The 20,682-nt window shown below is 41.4% G+C and overlaps 1 long non-coding RNA gene across 1 annotated transcript; it reads right to left on the bottom strand.

Moving 5' to 3' along the window:
- Nucleotides 1–723: 723 nt before the first annotated feature.
- LOC308193812 lies at nt 724–20,617 on the bottom strand. The gene is made up of 4 exons (XR_013949952.1): nt 20,163–20,617; nt 9,038–9,182; nt 7,483–7,594; nt 724–4,353 (listed from the first exon to the last, which is right to left on the bottom strand). It is a non-coding gene; the product is annotated as an uncharacterized lncRNA (long non-coding RNA).
- Nucleotides 20,618–20,682: the final 65 nt, after the last annotated feature.

Below are 20,682 nucleotides of genomic sequence, written 5' to 3'. Positions count from 1 at the left end.
ACTAACAAGCTTAGTTACAAAATACTTTATAATGGCGCTGCCATTTGCTGAAATGAAATGAATGGTCTCATTGCACATTGCTGTACATAATGGACTGTGCTTATGATAGGGTGATGCTAATGATAATAGTATGAAGTGGTAGAATATACAGGGACTGTTGCATAGCTTTCCCTTGAAAATGTCTTGCTGCACATGTTACTATTTCCACTTCCATTTTTGAATGAAGTCTGCATCTTGATCGCGTTATGCTGGGGAGGAGAAACAGCAGAAATTGTGCTGTGTGAGCTGGATATTGGCACACCTAATTTTGAAGCTGCTTAAATCCTATTTGTGGCAAACTTGAAACAAATACTGAGCGCTTACTTAACCCGTGGTACTTGACATAACACTCTGTTTGACCAAGGATCTAAACAAAAGAGCATACAAACTGGATATTCACCCCAAAGATGAAATTGATGATATTTGATGAAAGATGAAAATTATACTTGATGAAATTGGAATTGCTTACCTGTTACCTTTGCTCATTTACTTTCTAATGGAAGTGTCATGTTATATAGCTGAGTCACTATTTTCTTTGTCTTGCGCATCACCAAGATCCAGTGTCTGTTCATACATTTATAGGCTTCTGCTAGTCACGGAGGTACTGTTGCACTTGTTAAAAACAAGCCACTTTACTTCTGACTTTAAACTCTATTACCAGAACAGGAATGAGGAATGGGCTACTCCATGAAAAGTAGTTTATTAGCTATGTCAGCCCGAGAGTGAGAAATTGCAGCGTAACACTTTACTGACATGAATTCCATTGCAGATTGGCATTTACCTGTTCAGGTGTTAGGCGTTCCAGCAGCAGCTCTCCTGTATAAGCTTGTTGCTCTTGTAAACAAGCCAAGGATCGTGTTCTTGCTTCCAGCTTTGGCAGCTGTTTTATCTTCATCTGTGCCCTGATGCTACAAAGAGTCCTAGGCCTAAGCTGTGGGTTGACAGAGGGGAACTGTACTCTGCACCATGTTCACAGAAAAAGGAAGCGTTGTTTAGACATAGCTATAGCTGCTGAACTAGCTCAAGTGCTGGGATTGTACTTCTATGACTGAGGTGCAGGCACCTCCCCTACTCAGTCAGTTGTGGGTGGTGTGACACCTTGCATTTACTTACTGAAAGCTCTTGAACAAAAGCTGAGTGACCTTGAGGCAAGCTGCAGCTACTCTGCAATCTTAGTCTTGACTTGTGCTGCTGCAGTTGCACATCTTTGGCACCCAAGTGGTGCCTGTGCTTCAGTGTCAATTGTCCTTCGTCAGTCAGTACATGACTGAGCAAGCTTTCATGCTGTAGGCTTTAACATTATGAGCGTCTTCGTGGCTTTAGCACAGTAATGTGATAACTAGCATTCTTAGGTATTGGCTTCCTAAAACCCATCTAAACATTAATTTGTTGAGTAAGTAAGCTTCCTGATACCTAGCAGGGGAAGAACTCGATCACTGGAAATCTCCCATGTGCTCTCCAGTAGCTGAAAGGTCAGATGTTAGAACAAAAAATGGTTCTCCTGCTCTTGGTCATTAAATTCTCACTGTTATATTGCAAGCAATGGAAGCAATTTTTATGCATAAAGGCCAAATAAATTCTACAGCTGTTTAATATGTCAAGCTTAAGCAGATATGGTAAAAGTAGTCTTAGTAAGGTTTTCTTACTAGAGTAGTGTTTTGCTGTGCTCTTGTCTCTAGATGTGGAGAGTATTGCTACATGTAGACTGCAGACAGCAACTGGTTGCTGGTAACAAAGTACATGTTAAGAATTCTATTTGTAAGGGCAAACTTAGTCTTTCCAGAGCAAGTTTCACATTAACCTGTGAAGGTATGACTTGTTAATGTGTAATCCATTTTCTGTTATGAAGAAAACTTTACTAGGACATAGACTTAAGGTGCTCATCTACTCAAACTATGCACGACTCGAACAGGTTATGCACGTTGGACTCCTGAGTTACCTTGTGGCCACTGTGACAGCACCAGAATGAATTACCTTTAAATAAATCACAACAAACTTTGGCCGGGGGGGGGGGGGGTGGACACCAACAGTAGTGTGCTACCCTGCATCTTGTGTAGCTTAAAAAAACAGGTATTCATTGCTAACATCCTATTTGATACTTCCTGTTCTGTTGAGGACAAGATGGTTTCTTATGTTTGAAGATGTTCTCTCCATCCCATAACGATAAGATAGGAAGCAATGCTATCTTTATAAAGGTAGTAGAGTGTTTCTTGTTTGTTGGGGGCAGGAGAGAAGAGGAGCAGCCTACAAGTTTATGTAAAAGTTCAGTTACAAAACATCACAACCCTTTCCTTCTGCTTTACCAGCAAGATCTTTTACTTTCCTGTAAAAAGTACAAATTCTTTCCCTTCTATCACACTATTTTAAACTTCAGGCTTCTCTTGGGAAGTCACATTGATGTATAGCACAGATTTTAAACCATCTCTTAAGCTTGTGCACTCTTCTGTTCATCTGACAAGGGAGTTTTAACACCATATACCTGCCATCGTTGCTTGGTCACTGAGTTGGCTATGTGTGTCTGAATTTGAATGAAGAATCCTCTCCCTTCTTTGCATCTGGTAGCCTCACCCTCCTGCATGAATACTGCCTTCGGGACGTGCTTGCAAATCTTCAGTAACTGGGTGGAGCCTAAACATTCCCAAGCTTTTTGGGTGAAGCGCCTAATGCGTGTTTCAGCTCAGGCTTCACAAAACAGTTTGGCAGGAAGTAATTTCTTCTCCCGGCCTGGTGCTGGTTAGTTTCAGCATAACCCTCATCGCTCAAAACAGTGCTTCGATTTTTGTTACAAGCAGTAATATTTCACTATGCTGACTTTTATGTGAGCTATCCTAAACTGAATTCCAGGTGACAAATATTAAAATGTGGATCAATGTATTGTCTATAAATACTAATGCTGCTTACGTTACTCACCACGAGCAATGAGTTTTCTTTAACTGAATGGCAGAATATTTTGTTTTTTCGTAATGCTTTTTTCATTATTCTGTATTTTCTAGCCTTTGAAGCACCAGAAGACAAAGATAGTAAAAATTCATGGCTTAACATTTTAATTTCAGCTCCCAAGATAACATTAGGAGTACAAATCCTTAATATGCTAGAGAAACTGTGTGGCAGCTGACTCTTAGATGAATTCTTAGTTCTCCACAGTTAAAATTTGAAGACTTCAACCATCTACTACATATATAAATAACAAGTGAACACCGTTGAACATAAATATTGGCGCTACAAAATGGTACAGTGGGAATTGACTCATGTGACTTACCTGACAGTTACCAAACTCCATTTTCTATTTTCCTTGTCAGAGGGAAACACTTCAAGCAGTGAAAAGCAGGAATCACTGCACTGTGATATATGAAGAACCATTTTAAACAAAATGCAATTAAGAGCTATTATCTATCAGCTACCTTTATAAAGTGCTGAGATGGTTTAATTAAATTAACTAAAAGAAAAAGGTGGTAGTTGCTGAATGTTACATAGTTGGAAAAGTTTGTTTACATATTCTAAACATATCTCCACCGGACTGGGGGGAGGGAAGGGGGATTAAAATTAAAAGCAGTGTTTAAGTATGCAAAATGTTTACTATGTATGCAAATGGGACCTTGATTAGTGACAGATCATGTGCAAATTGACAATACTTCAATTTATTTTTGAATGGCAATATAGATTGTCGAGGTTGTGTATAATTATAATAAATATATAAACCGCTACTTGAACCATAAATGACCACCTGAGACCTAATTTTTACCTCAGTGTTCTTAAAAGAAGCTTTGCCTTATTTCTCGGATGTATCTAATGCACATTTGTCGAGAAGACCCCAGGTAAGAGCTAACAGGTTTTTGCCTCACCCTGTCCTGCTTGCTTAGGTAGGGCTTCTCTCACACATCCAAGTTGCTGCAGCCTCACTGCTGGGCTTTACCACGCAACTCTAAACACTGCAACTCTTCACCCGCTGGAGCCCAAATGTGCTGCTGCTGTGGGGAATTGCACAACATTGTCATTTTCACATCTGAAATCACATTTGTGCATTTGGATGAGCACAGCTTACCATATCTCAGGTAATTCCCCTTTCACTGAATAATTTACTGCAACATCTGAACAAGTTCCAAGTGTAACCTTCCTGGGTCTTGAACTGCTTGGGAAAGCCAATGGCTTCAGGCATTGTTGGTTCTCTAAGCAGAAAAGATACTGAAGCGCAGCAAAAAGGCAAGCAGTCTGGCACCTGCTTACTCCAGGAGTTCTTGCTGCATGTCTCAGCAGTGCAATGGGAATCCTTCTGTGCTCCACCAGCGTGCAATGACTGTAGGGTGTCGGCATAACCTATGGATAACCAACAGGATTCAGCATTTTGATACCCATCATCCTCAATACATTTTAGTTAAAATCTACATCAATCTGTTTCTTCCAGGTTTTACGTACTTGGACCTCAAGAAATAAGCTCTAATAAAATACTTCAATGATACTCATTGTACCAGCAAGGTTTGGGACTTAGGGGTGAAGAAAGGTCCTTGCTGTAAAACAAAAAAGACATTTATGGATGGCTGGATACTTGCACATATGTAAGTATAAGGAAGGGTTTATGAAAAACTATGATCTAAAAATCAATTCCATGTGCTTAACAACTCTGCATGGGAGAAAACTCTTAACCTACTTTGTCATCTGAGCACCTCAGACAGCTGAATAGGCTGGTTTGCACTCCAGTATTTTTCAGAAATCAGTTTCCAGTTTAAGAATCTAAAAATCCACATTAAGACATCAAATGTTCAAGGGGGATTTATTTGATTTGGTCTATAGTGGGAAAAATTTATTCCCTAGTACAGAAAGTATGAAATATAATTTGATATCTAAATTTACTAAGTTGCCCAAGACTATAGTAGTTTTCTAATAATTTTACTATGATTTTATACCACAGGAAAATAGTATTTGCATTTGGCTTTGCTTGAAAGGAAACACAGATAGCCACAGTCTAATTTTCTGATTTATCACAATAATGCTTTTTCAAGATAAGCTACCTGAGTTCATAAAAGAGAAGCTGATTTTTTGGGGTAATTTCTTGCTACGTCATCTTGGCTATATAACAAGCCATTAGATAACTATTTGTCTTCCTTTACATTGGTATCACGTCAGAAAAAAAACAAAACAAAACAAAAAACAAACAAACAAAAAAAAACAGCACAATGACCAGTTTGCCAGAAAAAGGGCACTGAAAAACCCCATTTGTCTTAATATGCTGATCTAAATCCTTGGTAAACAACTGCTTATGCTCATTTAAACAATCCTTATGCTCAGGTGGCATTTTGTTTTTGTGGATAATGTCAATAAACCTATTTTAAAAGTCAAAGGGGCAGATGGCAAAGTATGAACTGGAAGAAAAAAAAAAGAAAAAATCTTTTACTAGGATTTCAGTCAGGCATACTAACTACAATGTAACTGACATTTTGTTGAGCAAACTTTAAACTATCACCCTCCTTACTTTATTATTTCAACTTGCAAAACTTTCCTCTATTGGTGACCATCACTTAGTGATCACAAGTGCTCTACAGTCAAGAGAATCACAGAAAATTCCTGTGGAAAGATATTTTGGAGGCCATCTAGTCCACCTAAGTCCTACAAGACAAAAATAAAACAGGTGTACTTGTCCTAACAAATAAGTATTTTGTTTTTCTTGAAAATGACAGACTTCATAATCTCAGGAGACAATTATAGTTAAAATGTAAATACATTTGAAAATGTAAATACGTACTCTGATGGTTCACGGAGAACACCAAAAACAAAAAGAAATAACTAAAAGTTCTTAAATATATTTTCTTGCTAAATGGGTTTCATAACTACTGTAAGGAACGGAGCATTAGCTATTACTATCATCACTGAGAACTAGATACACAGCCCCCAGCTCTGCTACAAAGCTCCAATCCAACTGTGAAGAAGTCTCAGTTTTGTCAGGCCTGTGTAGACCAATTTCTGTAAGGAAAACACTCGGTATGCATCTAGAACCTCTACTCCTTCCTGTATGTCTCTATTCTTTACTGTTGCACTGTTAAAGAATAGAAATGTTATTTCATTTTCAAAGGTATTCAGCTATGCATAAGGCACGTCATTGCCACTGAGAAGTTCGATGGAACAGGGAAGAAAGGGGAAAGGCAGCTATACAGTAAATCACATTAAGTTGCTTTTGTTCTTCAGCAGCGACATGGAGATCATTCTGTAGCCAATGCACCTACCAAGTAATGATAGCCACTGAGGTATGCAGTTACAAAGAAGGCTGTGAACAAATAAACATCGTCGGGAGTGGGGAAGTCAAACCAAGATCTGACCTCCAAGTACAGAAAACTAACATGTTGAGAGGGTGACTGAGGACCCTTGGACTGAGGACTGAACTTGCAGAGGACAGAATAAAAAAGCCACTTTCACAGTGATTTGAATCCTACTGGAGAACACTGATCCGTCACGTACTATGTTCCATACAGTGACAAAAATGGTAGAACTTAGAGGCAGGGCATCATCAGCTCTATTAGCAAAACATCCCAGCGATCTAATTGTTTCCATAACAATACAGGCATGACACCATCCTGGCTCTGATGTGAAGTCAGTTACTAATCTCAGGCTTGGTATCTTCAGAGGCAGGATTTGACTGCACCACACAAAGTCACAGATATGGTAACATCACTAAGACATGCAAAAGATAAGGGAGGAAAAAAGCTGCTGCTGGTGTAAGCGGTGGAATTGCACTGAGTAATGTCACTGCAGTACCAAGTGCTAGCATTGTAGCCCAGCAGTGTTAGCAAAAAGTGAATATTCACCTGGCTTTGATATTTTATCAAGTATTTTTGATATTTGATTTATATATGCAGCATAGTATTCCTGTAACCCAGGCTTAGGGATGTTGCTGCAGGGCCAGTAACACGATGGGAGGGTTCAAAGTTGGAATGTCCATAAAAATGTGTTAGTCACCGAAACAAAGCCTTATGACATACCAAGGTTTTTACTCAAACCACAGTATATCTAACAGCTAGTATTTCAGAAACAACCATTCTTTGCAAAAAGTAATTTTTCTTTCACTTACATTACAAATAACTGCCCTCCACCCACACCCCTCAGCTAAGGAAAAAACGTTGTCAGTTTTACAGATGAGTAAACTAAATCACGTGGATGACAAGTTTGACCTGTTTCTTAAAGATATGGATTTAAATAAAAATACTTGTTTGAAATAAATGGATTTTTCACTAGCATAGGAGCAGGGTAGAAGAGAAAAGAAAAAAGCCTGCTCTATTTTTTTCTGGATCATCATGGCAGCGGCAGGGTCAATTATGAGACAAAGAAGCTTGGAGTTCTCTTTTCTGTCTGAAAGAGATACTGTCCCTAGAGAAGTTACCATCAGATAGGCAAACGAGAATCACAGCCCTCTCATCTGTGAGCAAAGCATCAAAAATTACACAGCTCTTGAGATACCTGTTCAACTCCCAGTCTTGGCTCCTGCAGTCTGACATCTGCATTCACACGTTCCCTCTGAACATGCTTTAGAGAGAAACGTCATTCTCCCGAGCAGCTGCATGAGAGGAATCTGAAGTGGAAAAAGGTTTAAAAAAAAAAAAAAAAAGAAAAAATATCTTGGGCTACTGGAAAGAAAAACAGAGACTGTACTGTAACAATGCTACTGCTTGTCAGCCTTAAGCAATAAAGAATCACGGGCATGAACATGCCATGGAAAGTTCTCAAGGAAAACCAGTCTGGTCTCTTAGTGGCAGGACAGAGTATCAGGGAGGAGAGCTATGAGCTCAATAATTAAAGCTCAGCAGAGGCTTTTGTTTAAGAAAGGACTTTCAAAGGAAAGCCTACATACAGCTCCACGTATATTCCAACTTGAGTCACACTGCAGGGATAACCAGGACAGTTTTAAACTCCCTCGTTCAGGCACTGGTTTAGTCACATCAGCACAAAGCTCAACAGAGGCTTACTAATTCTGGCCTAACCTCAGGCTCTGCTGAAAACCAGACACGTGTTGTTGTACAGGTAGTGGTGCAAATGTGAAGCTGTTTGGTCAAAGTATTCCTGAGTCTGAAACGCACAGAAAAATAAGGAATCCGACAGTATGTGAATTTTACTGGAAAATAAATAAGTAAATACATACATAAATTCTTCTTCTTCCTGTGAGTAAGGCTATATACCGTTGAGCTAGAAATGTCACAGAAGAAATGTAACTTCATGATTTTTAAGAATTTTAAACCTCAACCTAGGAATCAATTTAAACCTCTCACGAAGCAATACCACTTCTCGAATTTCAGCAGAATTACAGTTGCTTATGTTTAGATCTGAACGTAGCCCATTACAGTTTCTGCTCTTACAAAGCAATGTCCTATGCTTACTTCAGAAGAGTTGCATTGTTCAAGCAGGAACTGATATATTCTCAGTCAAGGTGGTGGACAAAAACTGCACGCATTAGGCAATGATTTGTTCTACTGATAAAACTGATGGGTATCTTACTCTCTTTTTTTGCTAGGCTCTCTTAGAGGAAGCTGAGCATGTTACAGCCGGGCAAGCCTCTGCAGTTACACAAATGTTGCAGGCTGTTTCAGATCCCAGGAATACAGTGACAGCATTTCAGATCATTTACTCACTCAGAAAACTTCTGTGCTTCATGCGATAACATCTGATGGTTCAGCGTAAGATCTAAGTGTTGTTCATAGCCCAAATAAATACAGCTAATAATATCATGGTGTGTATGACTGGTACGTACGTTTCCTTCTACAATTTAGGTAGCTTTACTGCTAAAGACTGTAAACATCAGGGTAAATCTACTCATTCTCTTTTGATAGAAGAACAAAACAAACAACATTCTACAGAGGCAGATGATTAACTTCTTTTCTTGCTTCCCTTTTTTTTTTTTTTTTCTTTTCATGCCCAGGAAGTCTTAAAAGGTGATCTATACTCAATAGGTTGCATTTTTGCTAACTTGAAAAACTGCTCGGATAGGAATGCTTCCTTTATCATCAAAAGCATTGCTTACTATGTTTCTGTCTTCTTCATGGAGGCGTTGAAGTGCAGTTGAAAATCCAGTTGCTTCCTATTCAGCAATCTTTTTGCATCCTATGAAACATGCAAAATCTGCTTTCAGGAAGCTCAGTTCACAAGTAAGCGCAATGATCCACGTTCTGAAAACATATATAAGGACAGATGGTAATTAGAAAAAGGATTAAAGTATGACATAAGACAGTAGTTACTCTCATGACTGTTGTGTAACTCCGTATAGCTTGGAAACATCATTAACAAAGGAATTGTGCCTAAGGGAGCAGTCTGTGTTTGCAAATGGAACTAGCTGTCAACACGGGCAGCTACACCCACTGCTGGCAATTGAGTATTCAACAAGGAAGACCAAAGAAACCTCTAGCGAACATCTAAATAAACTAATATGTTAGGCAGTATATCTGGAGGGGGGAAATGATGCTGCATCATGCAAGGATAAAAACAACAGAATAATGAATCCTCAGATACACTCGGTATATGCTTCAGCCAATAGGTGTATCCGTGGACCTGCATCTCCAGCATACCACGGCACTCAGCTGTCAAGAGAAAAGAGAAAGAAAACACGAGAGGAAAAGGTTTACAGAGCCGAAGACAAATGGCTGAAGTTCCACCTGTGTATCAGCAGCAGGCTAGTGTCACCTTTGGACATTGGGATGCTCAAGATCCCAAGACAAAGAAATTGGGAAACCAAAGCCTTTCCAAGAATAAAATGCATTTGCAACAAAATGACGCTGTGGTGTTCCTCCCAGAGCATTTTGGCATGCTGGATTAAGCACAGATAAATCTGAGGTAGAATGAGGTGATGACCATACCCTTGTATAAGCCAAAAATTAAAAGGTTGGGTTTTTGTTTTCTTTGTGTGGTGTTTTGGTTGCTTTTGTTTTCTAGATTATCTTCTGAGTCATAGGAAAACACTTCAAGTTTTCTGGACAGTTTATAAGTTAGAAAACAAAACAAATTTATGGACAGTGAAGGCATGGATAATAAGCATAAGGTCGTACACTCTGAATCACACATAGAAAACAAAACTTTCAATGAGATTTGCTCCAGCATAATGGGGATACAGAGGTTTTGTTCTCACAAATTTTGGCCTGGTGCCTTTTAAGATAAATCATGAAAGTAACAATATTTTCTTATGCTGATCTGTGAGATGTTGTTATTGCAGCTCTTACATTAATGTGTTTAACACGAGAAGCACAATGTGAAGACTGCAGACCACTGTGCACAGCAAACATCCAGCAAGTATGTTCCATAATTAATGATCATGCTGTTGAAATGCCAGACTCAAACAACTATCCATTAATGAAATGTTACTGACAGAAACTTTGCTTTTCACTGCTCAAGTTTTCATCAGACAGACAATTCTCAACAAGAGAAGGGTTTCTCAGGCAAAGCTCAGTTCTCTTATTGAAAGGTTAACTCTGAAAGTATTTGTGTGGGTGGGCAGTGAAACAGAATAAAATTTGCATTTGATAAAATTTGATATGCTTTGGGGTAACTCATAACTCTCTTCAGTGAAAGAGAGAGGAGCATCCAAATCTCCATGATCACATACTTTTCCCCAAATAAAATAAACGAATAAAAAATGCACAACAAAAAGCATTACAATCCTAAGTTGGATTTGATTCACTTCTAATTTTCTGGTAAATCAGTCCCTTCCTTCCAGCATTGTCATCCAGAGCGGAGGATATGGGAGAACAACTGCCTGTGTGGTGTCACCGAGGCAGCAACTGGAAGGGGCTCTTGTTTCACAGAGCAGTCATGCTAAATACGAAAACAAAATATGCCTTCCAGTGCTATTATACTGCTAAATACCTCACTACGGTTCTGTGGCTGTACAACTACAAACTTCAGGTTTTAAGAATAAGTCCCTCTTCTTGACACTTGTGACTCGGTTCCCAGTGAAGAAGTCTCGCAGAACTGCGTTTCCTTTATCACGCTGCTAATGCTCGCAGGCAGACTTGTAGGACAGGCCCCGGTGCCTGCATCGCCTCGCTTGCCCTTCTTGGCTTCAGCAGCTCACAGAGCAACACGTTCCTGCACAAGCATGCTGCCCATGAGCTCACTCCCCGGCAGCTCACCGCAATCTCTTGTGCATATGCCTGCGAAGCTGAGGCATCATTCACTCTGACATTCGGAATATAAAGTTAACACTTCAAAGCAGGACCTGACAGGGATCCTTTCAACACCTTCCTGTGCCACACCTTAATTGTCTTAAGAGAGCAAATGGTGCATTATGTGGTTTGTTTCCTTTCCTTCTTCCCTTCACCTGAGAACATGTTATTTCTAGCATTCTTGCATACTAAAGCAGTCATAAATGAGAGGAGTTATGCAAACTTTAAAAAATTAAATCTGAAGTTAACGAAGAACTCATCAAAATTTGCCATGTGGTCTAAACGAGCTTTCTTCAGAAGCACAGCCACCGTTCTTCAAGGTGTGACGGGAGGTGCCACTGAGTCATCCTCCAAACTATTTGGACCTTCTTGGGTGAGAGAATAATAGCTAGGAAAATACTGTTAATGGACAATAGACATCACCAAAATGCAAAGGGTTAGCTTGACTATCTCTGTATTACACCAGCATAATGAAGCTTTTTAGAGTAATCTTCGTCTATAGCACCACTAAATAAATACAGGAGTACCAGAAAGGAACAGATTCAACAGAGAACAACTCAGCAATGTAGAGTGCAATGTTTCTATGAACAAACAGATCTTCTGCAGTTTCTAATCATTTTACCGACTTGTCTTTCTTAGTCGGAGAAGAAAGAGCATGAAACTAAACTGACCTGTACAGATTTATGTAAACATGGACAGGTATTAGCCTAACCCTAGTCACAACCCAGACTGAAAAGAACTACAAATTGCAGGCAGTGTATTTCTTTCACTGTGGAAATATCCGCCCATTGTTACCAAAACTGAGCATCTATTTTGGCTCCAAACTTAAAGCAGAGCAAAACAAAGAACAAAGACTGGCACTTCTCTGAGGCAATAAAATGGAGGGGAAAAAAATCAGAGGTTACTATCTAAATGACTCCACCTCTCCGTTTTTTTCAAATACAGAGATTATTGAAGCAGTTATCTAAGCTGCTGAAACTTGGGGAAGCCTCAAAAAACTACTAAAAAATAATATTGCAATGCTACTTTTAAAATGATATTTTAATGGGATGACCTGAGATATGGATGGATTAATATGACATCAGTGCAGACCAAAGTAGAAGACACGAAAGAGACGAAGGGTACTGGCACAACAAACTGCAGCTGCACGGTGTCACACAAACGGCATCAGACACACTGGGCGTGCTTGGGCAGAAGTTTCAAAATACAAACCAAACACAACACCACATCCTGACACCTCTGAAAGGCAGAGGACCTGGCACCACCTGGCATTTTTGTTAAAACACAATGGTAGTGAGTTTTGTTTTAGCAGAAAAGAAACACAGAACAAAATGGCTTGGAGCCAAAGTTAGGTATGTTCGCTCCAGCACAAATGCACACATTTAAAGTGGGGGTAATTAATTACTGAGACAACCTAGCTAAAGGCAAGGCAGAGTCATTGTCACTTGACATGTTTGACATGGAAATAGGATCCCTGGAGATGGAACTGCAGAGCTGTGGGCCTCTCAGTCAAACACACCACCAGTACTCCTCCTTCTCTGCTGTGTAGAAAACGATGTAGTTTGAGTACTTCTCGTGGCAGCTGCAGCAGAGTAGCAGGGAGAGGTTTCTCTCTTAAACAAATTGGCTCGAACATATTTTACAGTACCATATGTCTGTCAAAAGGCTGGTATAAACTTTGAATCCCAAAGGACAAATATCATGTAATCATTAATCCAGAAACCCTAACCCAATTAATTTTATTGTCAAGTCTGTGAAGCATGATGACGACCACATCAATCAGAAGTGCCATGGATAAAAGAAGGTCACACAATAAGGTTGGGGGGAACTCCAAACTGGGATTCAGATGTGCCACTGGGGTAGGGCAAAAGGTCCGCAAGAGACAGAATCGAATTTAGAAACAGTTAGTGTTCTTCTGTGACCACAAGGAGAAATATTACAGAGTGTAGCGTCAGCGTGAGAAAATTCAGCAGAGGAAAGGAAACTGCAGATGAACCAAAGCCCCTGCCATTCATAAACAGAGCCCGAGAGTGCTCAGAAGACAAACCTTTGGAGATGCAGCCTGCACACAGCTGAGTTTCTCTGGGCACCGGTCTCTCACACCACATCTTTTAGAGCACCCACGACCATGTGAAAGATGCCATTTGGCATTCAGGTGGTGCAGAAGAAGCACGCAGGTGAGCTCACACCAAAGGCTGGGGGGATGGATACTTCTCAAATCTGGGCCCAAGCCAGGTAATTTTTACCCGGGCCACCACCGCCCTGATAGGGAGATGAGAGGCGGAGGGTATTTATGCACAGGATGCAGGCTGTGACACACCATTTACCAAGGACCTGAGAGAGGTCTGGGAGCCTTTCAATTTTCTAGCATACACACATCCAGCAGGCACAGAGAAGAGACAGCAGCTGGAGTATGCCTGGGCAAGAACGAGTAGGCTTAAGATGACTACATATATATATACACACAAATAGAGAAGAATATTTAAACCTTTCAGAACAGTGAGTTCTGAAAGAGCCTTTACAACAACTGCAAGATCTCGTACTTTTAAGACAAAGCGCGGACAGTTTCTGAAATATGCCAGAATGGCCTGCAGCAGCAAATTGTATGATACTGGAGCCTCATTGCGGCCCAATGCATAAACACAGTTAATAAAAAACAATGAATAGGAGGAGTTGTTTTCATTTAACAATTTCTATGGTGCTCAAATTACAAAGACACATGCAAAGCAGCCTTAAAATTAATTTGCTTGGCTAAAGAAATCAAGTCTTGGCAGCAGCATCGCAAGGGTGGTGACAGCAAGGGGCAAGGGGAAGGGATACATCTGTGAAGCCACTGGCTCCCTCATTCAAACTTCACCTCTTGGAGCAAGGAAGAAGCCTTTGAAACAACACTATTTAATTTTTTTGAAATTCTCCAACTACCCTTCACTTTTGGTTCCTGTCACAAAATTGACCCATTGCATTTAAGGTGCGGTGGGATATGATTTGCTGGAGCTATGTTCTGTAGAAAACAATGAGCCAAATTCAACTTGGAAATAACACTTGAAAGAGAAAAGTGTAAAACAAGTGGTTGTTTGTGTGTGTTTTTGTTTGTTTTAGTGCTGGACGGAAAATACAAGCCGCAGTGGATGGATCATTACATGCTTACAGTTCATCATTTACCCAGGGTATACAAGGAATGCTGTTGAACAGAGAGCCGACTATTACCAGGTACCACACTAGCAGATGCATCTGACAACCCTTCCCTGCATCTGTCGAAAGCAGCATAAGAAATAAATATGTACATGTCTCAGATTTGTAAAACTATCAGTGTCATGGAGCTTGCTGCCAAGGCGCAAGCAAAGCTGCGGAACAGCTAAGGATGACAGATTGTCATTTGTCAACTGTAACTTTATGCCCTGTGGTCAAGCACTCCGAGAGTGCTCCCAGTGTTGGTGCATAAACATGTTTATTTTGCAAACACATAATCTGACCTGTATGAACCCCACGACTGTATCCGTATATCCTTTAACACTGCTTTCCAAATCTACTGACTGCTTCCAGGCTTAGAAGTAACTCTTTCCTATTTAAATGGCTTGTTAAAATTAAGAGCTACAACCGAAAATCAAATGCTTTTTTTTTTTTTAATCAAGAAAATTAAAATGGAGAAAGTATGCTAAAAAGTTTGTTCTGGTTCTGATGCAGCAAAATCTTGTGTATTCTTCATGTCTGAAATAAATAGGAAAACAGGCTCAATTTGATCATCCTCACTTCTGACTACGAAATTCACCACAGGAAAGGTCTAATTGCTAGCTGCTCACAGCCTCCACCAGCAGACAGAAATACAACTGCACAATGCACACACTATTGGTTATGGGCGAGTATACTGGAACCAGCGGCCAGCCCAACATAAAAAGCGACCTTGGATCATGCTGTTTGCATGACATATGAAGCCTTTTGCATATACCTGATTGCACATCAGTGGGAAACAAAGCAGGCCTGAACCACAGAGCCCTTCATCTTTTGCCTGTCTTTTTTTCATGACAAGGAGATGGCACAAACTAACCCATCTGGAGACTGCACGTAAGAGCAAGGCGAGGACTACTGAGAATACTATTCTCCCGTCAGCCTACAAAACACTAGCCACGTGGACACTTGTGTAACCTACTGACACTGCACCTCTGCCATTTCGCTCAAGGACAGAGTTGATTTGCATCATTTGTGATTCACCCAGATGAATTTCAATAGCAAAGGCAATTATCCATGCTCGTAAAATTAGCCCGTGTAGCCAAAAGACCGCAGGTTGAAAATACCCATTTTCCCTGCCTGGTGCCGTACGCAGGGAACAGTGCCCCAAGCCCCACGCAGTGCTCTGAACACGGGTTAAACCATCACCAGGGCTGCACCTGCGGGAGCGCTCATGACAGTTCTTGTTTGCCTTCCACCCAAAATCTCTTGTTGCTCCCTTACCCACCCTCCAGGGGAAGGCTGGGAGAGCTCCAGTGGCTTTGGAAGGTTACAGGGACACCTGCATGAAGCTGAATGGCTAGAAGGGAGAAACACTTCCCATCTTTCTCCCAGTTTGTGTTCTGAGTACTCTGGTTGTGCTTTTGATCATCCTTCTTGCTCAGTTCCTCTTCTCACTCTTGTTGCTGAACAGAGCTCTCCCCTGACGGAGGGCCCTTGAACTCTTCCCTTTCTGTTCATGCAGGAATGTTGAAAGAGGGCCTGCATGTCCTATTTAAAGGGAGTTCTGCTACTGTGCTAACACTATTTTAAAGAGACCTTATGTTAGCGTTCTTTTCAACACTTGAGGATGGAGAACAAGATTAGATATGCATTTGTTCCCTGATAAAAAGAGCTAGCAAGGGATTTATTACATCACTAGCTCTTCCTGCAAGCTTGGCTTACACCAGAGGCTGACCCCTGTGGTCAAAAATTCAACTCAACAGCAGAATAGCGATTCAAGTTCCTTTTTAGTCAGACAGAGCAAAGTATCATTTCACTGGCTTGTTGCCAGCTCGACAATTACTGGTGGAGAAGTTAGCCACTCGCTTGAAGTCCAAAGACTCTCTGGCTCCCCTTTTAATGGGGACTACACGACATGAAAGAGAAAGAAGCCAAACCAAACAATGACATCTACCTCCCGATCTTATGCAAGAAACACGATCATCTTCAGAAGACTTCCTACTTACAACCTCCTAACTACCACGCAACCCCAGCTACACACTGTGCAGCAGAACTTCAGAGAAAGCAGAGCCTGTGCCCTACAGCACGTACACTTTTCCAGCCACAGTGGCTAACATTACAAGTTATTACCTCTACCTACAAATTTTGTCTTCTGTATAGTCATGCAGCATATCTCGAATGCTGTTCATTAGCTATGTAGTTTGCCCCGACATCAGTGTGTATCAGTCATATTTTTGACACATGACTTCACTCTCACAACTTTTCTCATCACTGCTCAGATTAAAAATTTAGCAATGAAACTAAACTGAAAGTCTTATTTTTGCTAATCTTCCAGCCTAATTACTCAAACCACTGATGACAGCTAATGTTGCACAGCTCCACAAACCAGACCTATTTAATCAGTCACACGGCTTCCTTTTTTACATTTAAGGATTCTCTACAACTGACACAGGCACTTATCTGTAATTATCAGGGACCCATTTTACATCCATTAAGGAGTGGATGACTCCCTGCAACTTCCAGAGCAGCCTCCTTCTCTGAACTGGAAAGTGCAGCTTGATTATAAGCCACCTCCATATTTATTCCAGCAAGGAAAGCTGGCAGGCAGCGGGGGAACTGTTAAGGTTTACAGTCAACAAGCTGGCAAACACTGGTGAAGGTGAAGTGCCAAAGCAGTGCATCTGCTTGTAGCGCGGATGCTGGCCTGCCCTAGCCAGAGTAAATCTCTGGGAGAGCTCACTCCCCTGGTACAGAAGCACCCAGTGAAGTCATTCAAGGGGTGGAGTCATTCAGAGGGCAGGCTAATCCACAACACCAACAACAAAAAAGCTTTTTTCCAGCCAAAACCAATTCCTAGATCTGCTTCACTGGGCAGCCACACGCACAGTCCTGCCACTGAACTGATGAAGAAACAGAGGCTGGAAACAAATTGTAACGCCTGCTTCAGCCAGCTTAAGCAGCGCTGCATCTGAGTGTCAGCAACTGAACTACCATTTGGAAATAAGAAATAGAGGAGCAAAGAGCTTCTCCAAAACTGGGGAAAACTTATTCTGTGCAAGGCACCTGCACCAGATCACAACACTGCTTAAGTCTGAATATTGTTTGAAGGCATACTTTCCCGAAGATGAATTTGATTTTAATAGAGTAGCTAGGAATAGAAAAAGGAATAGAAAAAATGAGAATGTAAACCAACTGCTCAGGTAATAGAGCCTGAAGATGCTTCCTCACATTTTAAGTTCACCTTAAAGAAAGAAAATTCATCAGTCATACCTGCAACAGGTAAAAGCAGCTAGTCCGTAAACACAAATTTATTGTAAGAAGCTTATTCTGTTTTATGTCAGACAACGAAGTGCTGTTGACCAGGTCTAATTGCTACTTTGACATAATAAACAAAGGCTAAATGAAGGAGCCAAAGGACACAGGCAATACGAGAATCTTTCTCTCTGCACAGCTAGAGGATTTTATCTTATACCCTACGTAAAGCAAGGGCACTCAGTAGTTTTAAATTCCCATGTGAAAACAGCACTTACCAGCCAACTCTGCAGCACAACCAAAGGGAAAGAGCACAGGGCTCTTCCCACAGCTTAGCTTCATCTCACCCCTTTCTCACAGAGGGTGCACAGCAACATCCGCACATCCCAGACAGCTGCTGCTGCCCCACCTTCCCTCTTGCTCCCATTCTGCACTCCTGCCCCCTCTAAGGCACTGGCACTACTGCTTGCACAAGCACACTGAACAAATTCAGCAAAACCTAACCCTGCTGAAAGAGAACCATTTTTTTGCTGCTTCAGCTTCTTGGAACAGCTTGACAGCCAGCTAAAAAAAACATCACAGCCAGCAGAAGAGAGAAGATGGGAGACAATGGCAGCCCTGAATAAACTCAAGCCAAGCTAACATGAACCAGCAGCCTTCGAAAGGATGAGTTTGTTATTAAGATGTAGGCTTGGAGGTCTGCCAACAGCTGTGACACTCAGGGCTCTGCCTAATAATGCATTCTTGCCTCAGGTTAAAGAAAGATTTATGTCAAGAAAGAAGAGCTTGCTAAGCACAGGTGATGGAATGAGATTCACTCCCGATTTTCTTGACCCATATTTTTTTTAAACTCCAATCAAACTCACTGTTCTGAAGTTATTTTGGCAGAAATGCAGTTGGAAGTAGTATTTTTGGAAAATAAGCCAATGTAGCTAGGAATTAAACCCACAAATGGATTAACCCACCTGCTCTGTCTTTGCCTCTCAGTTCTGCATGTACTCAACACTCATCACTTTCTTCCCTCATCTCTTCTTGTTGTAGAAGACAATATAAGAGAAATATTCTAGTAAGAATTAGAAAACAAACAAACAAACAAAAAAAACCACCACAGTAAGGTTGGCATAATTCCTATCAGAGGAACAGATTAACAGAAGCAGGATTTACAATACGTTTGAATAAGGTTAAAAAAAAAAAAAAAAGAGGAATTTGGTTGTAAAAGCGTGGCTTGAAGCTGCAGGCAGCACTGAGAGATTAGAAATAAGCTGAGAAGAAAGATGCCGGCAGAATAGTTATGGAATCAGTGAGCAGTCCCAGATCTACCTTAAGCACTTTCATCCCTTTCATCCTAAGAAACCAAAATATGAAGAGAAATCTGACAGCAAGTAAAACAACCAAAACTAAATAATGAAACAAGTCTGCTCCCCTTTTTGTGCCATTCCCTTTCTGAATGAATGTTTCCAAAAAGCTACCCATCCGTAGCTTAGATTCTACAGCATTAAAGGTAATTTAAAATCTCTCTGGCTCTACTTTCAAAACCATGTGACCCCGACAATTTTATAACCAAGCTCTAACCCAGCAAGAATGTTAAATTTGATTATGTAAATGAAGATGTGTAATGATCAGAGAGCAACATTTTGTCACACTAAGTGTGACAAAAAGAAACAAACATATTGTTATTCCAGTTACGTGTCTCATAAATCAAAGGCTAGAAAAACAGTAAGGTCTTTGGAGGAAAGAAGCTACAGAGAATTAAAGGAAAGGGATATGTCTCTTAAAGGACATCATAACAAGGTGATAAAACCTGCTGTTTTAAGGGAAGCAGTCACTTATAAAAGAATTATGATCAGTACAAATATGAGAATGCTGAGCTGGTCCCTTGGTAGAAAAGATTGTCTCAGAGAGTTCTCACTGCTAAACGTTTCACTACACAAGATGATTACACACCCAAGTACCCTACTTCCACTCCCAGACCGTGAGAAAAGCACATTTCATTGACTCCTGCTAGGAGCAAAGCAAGAAGCCCTCCTCTCCCTGGCTGGGAAGTTTACTTCTGTGCAGAGTCCCTTCTCTGCCTGGTGCGTTGACAGCTCCCCCTCCTGTTCTGATCTACTTTAACTATCTTTCAGAGTATATGCAGACTTCCCATCAGTAAGAAACTGCTGTATCTGCTGAGAAAGGCCAATCTATATTATAAGCCTTCATATATGCAGGTCAAAATGCCATATACACATTGCATAAGAGAAATACAACCTGCTGATGGACAGTGGTGTTTCAATATAAAAATACCTCCTCTTTGCCTTTATTAGTGTCCATATTTAAGTTTGCTTTCAATAATGTCTATATTCTATATGATGCAGGATAGAAACCACCCAAGGAGCAAATTTTGGTCAGAGAGAATCGCCACTGTCAGCTCACTGCTGCACGGTACCCTTGGTTATAAACTAGCTACCATCTTACACTGTGTTTATGTTGAAGCTATGCCACCATCCCAGTAAGTTAGTTTGGCATTACAGCCCCCAAATCAGGGGATCATGCACGGGGTTTTACAAACAGAAAACAAAATTCAACGCAGACCTTTTAACTGCTCAGCATGTGCTCCGACAGCTCGCTGCGTGCAGCAGTACTACCGGCACGCCTGGCAGCCTGCAGAACCTCAGCGGCCCGAGGTTCTTCAGCTATTTCGAGCACTGGGACAGGCTGCCCAGGCTGCTCCAACTGATGGAGTTCGAGCAGCGTTAGGACACCGCTCTCAGCCATGGGGTCTGATTTTAGGGTGGTCCTGTGTGGAGCCAGGAGTTGGACTCCGATCCTTGTGGATCCCTTCAAACTGTGGATATTTCGTGGTTCTGGGAGAGAACAGAGCAGGGCAGCTCGGTGTGAGGGGCGAGCACGAGCCGAAGGCTCCCCGCAGGGCCGCTCAAAGCCCCTCACGCAGCGCCTCACCGCCCCTTCCCTCAGGGCGCTCCTGAGGTAACCCCACCAACGGCCGGCCCCACAGGGCGCACGCGCGCGCCCATCGCCTCCTAACGGCTGCCTGGGGACGCGCGACCCTCCGCGCATGCGGGCGGCCCGCGTGACGTCACTGCGCCGAGCG

The sequence above is a fragment of the Anser brachyrhynchus genome (assembly GCF_964034855.1).
Source record: "Anser brachyrhynchus genome assembly, chromosome: 4".
NCBI lineage: Eukaryota > Metazoa > Chordata > Aves > Anseriformes > Anatidae > Anser > Anser brachyrhynchus.
Note: the sequence above shows the minus strand (reverse complement) of the source record. Positions and strands in the feature narration are given on the sequence as shown.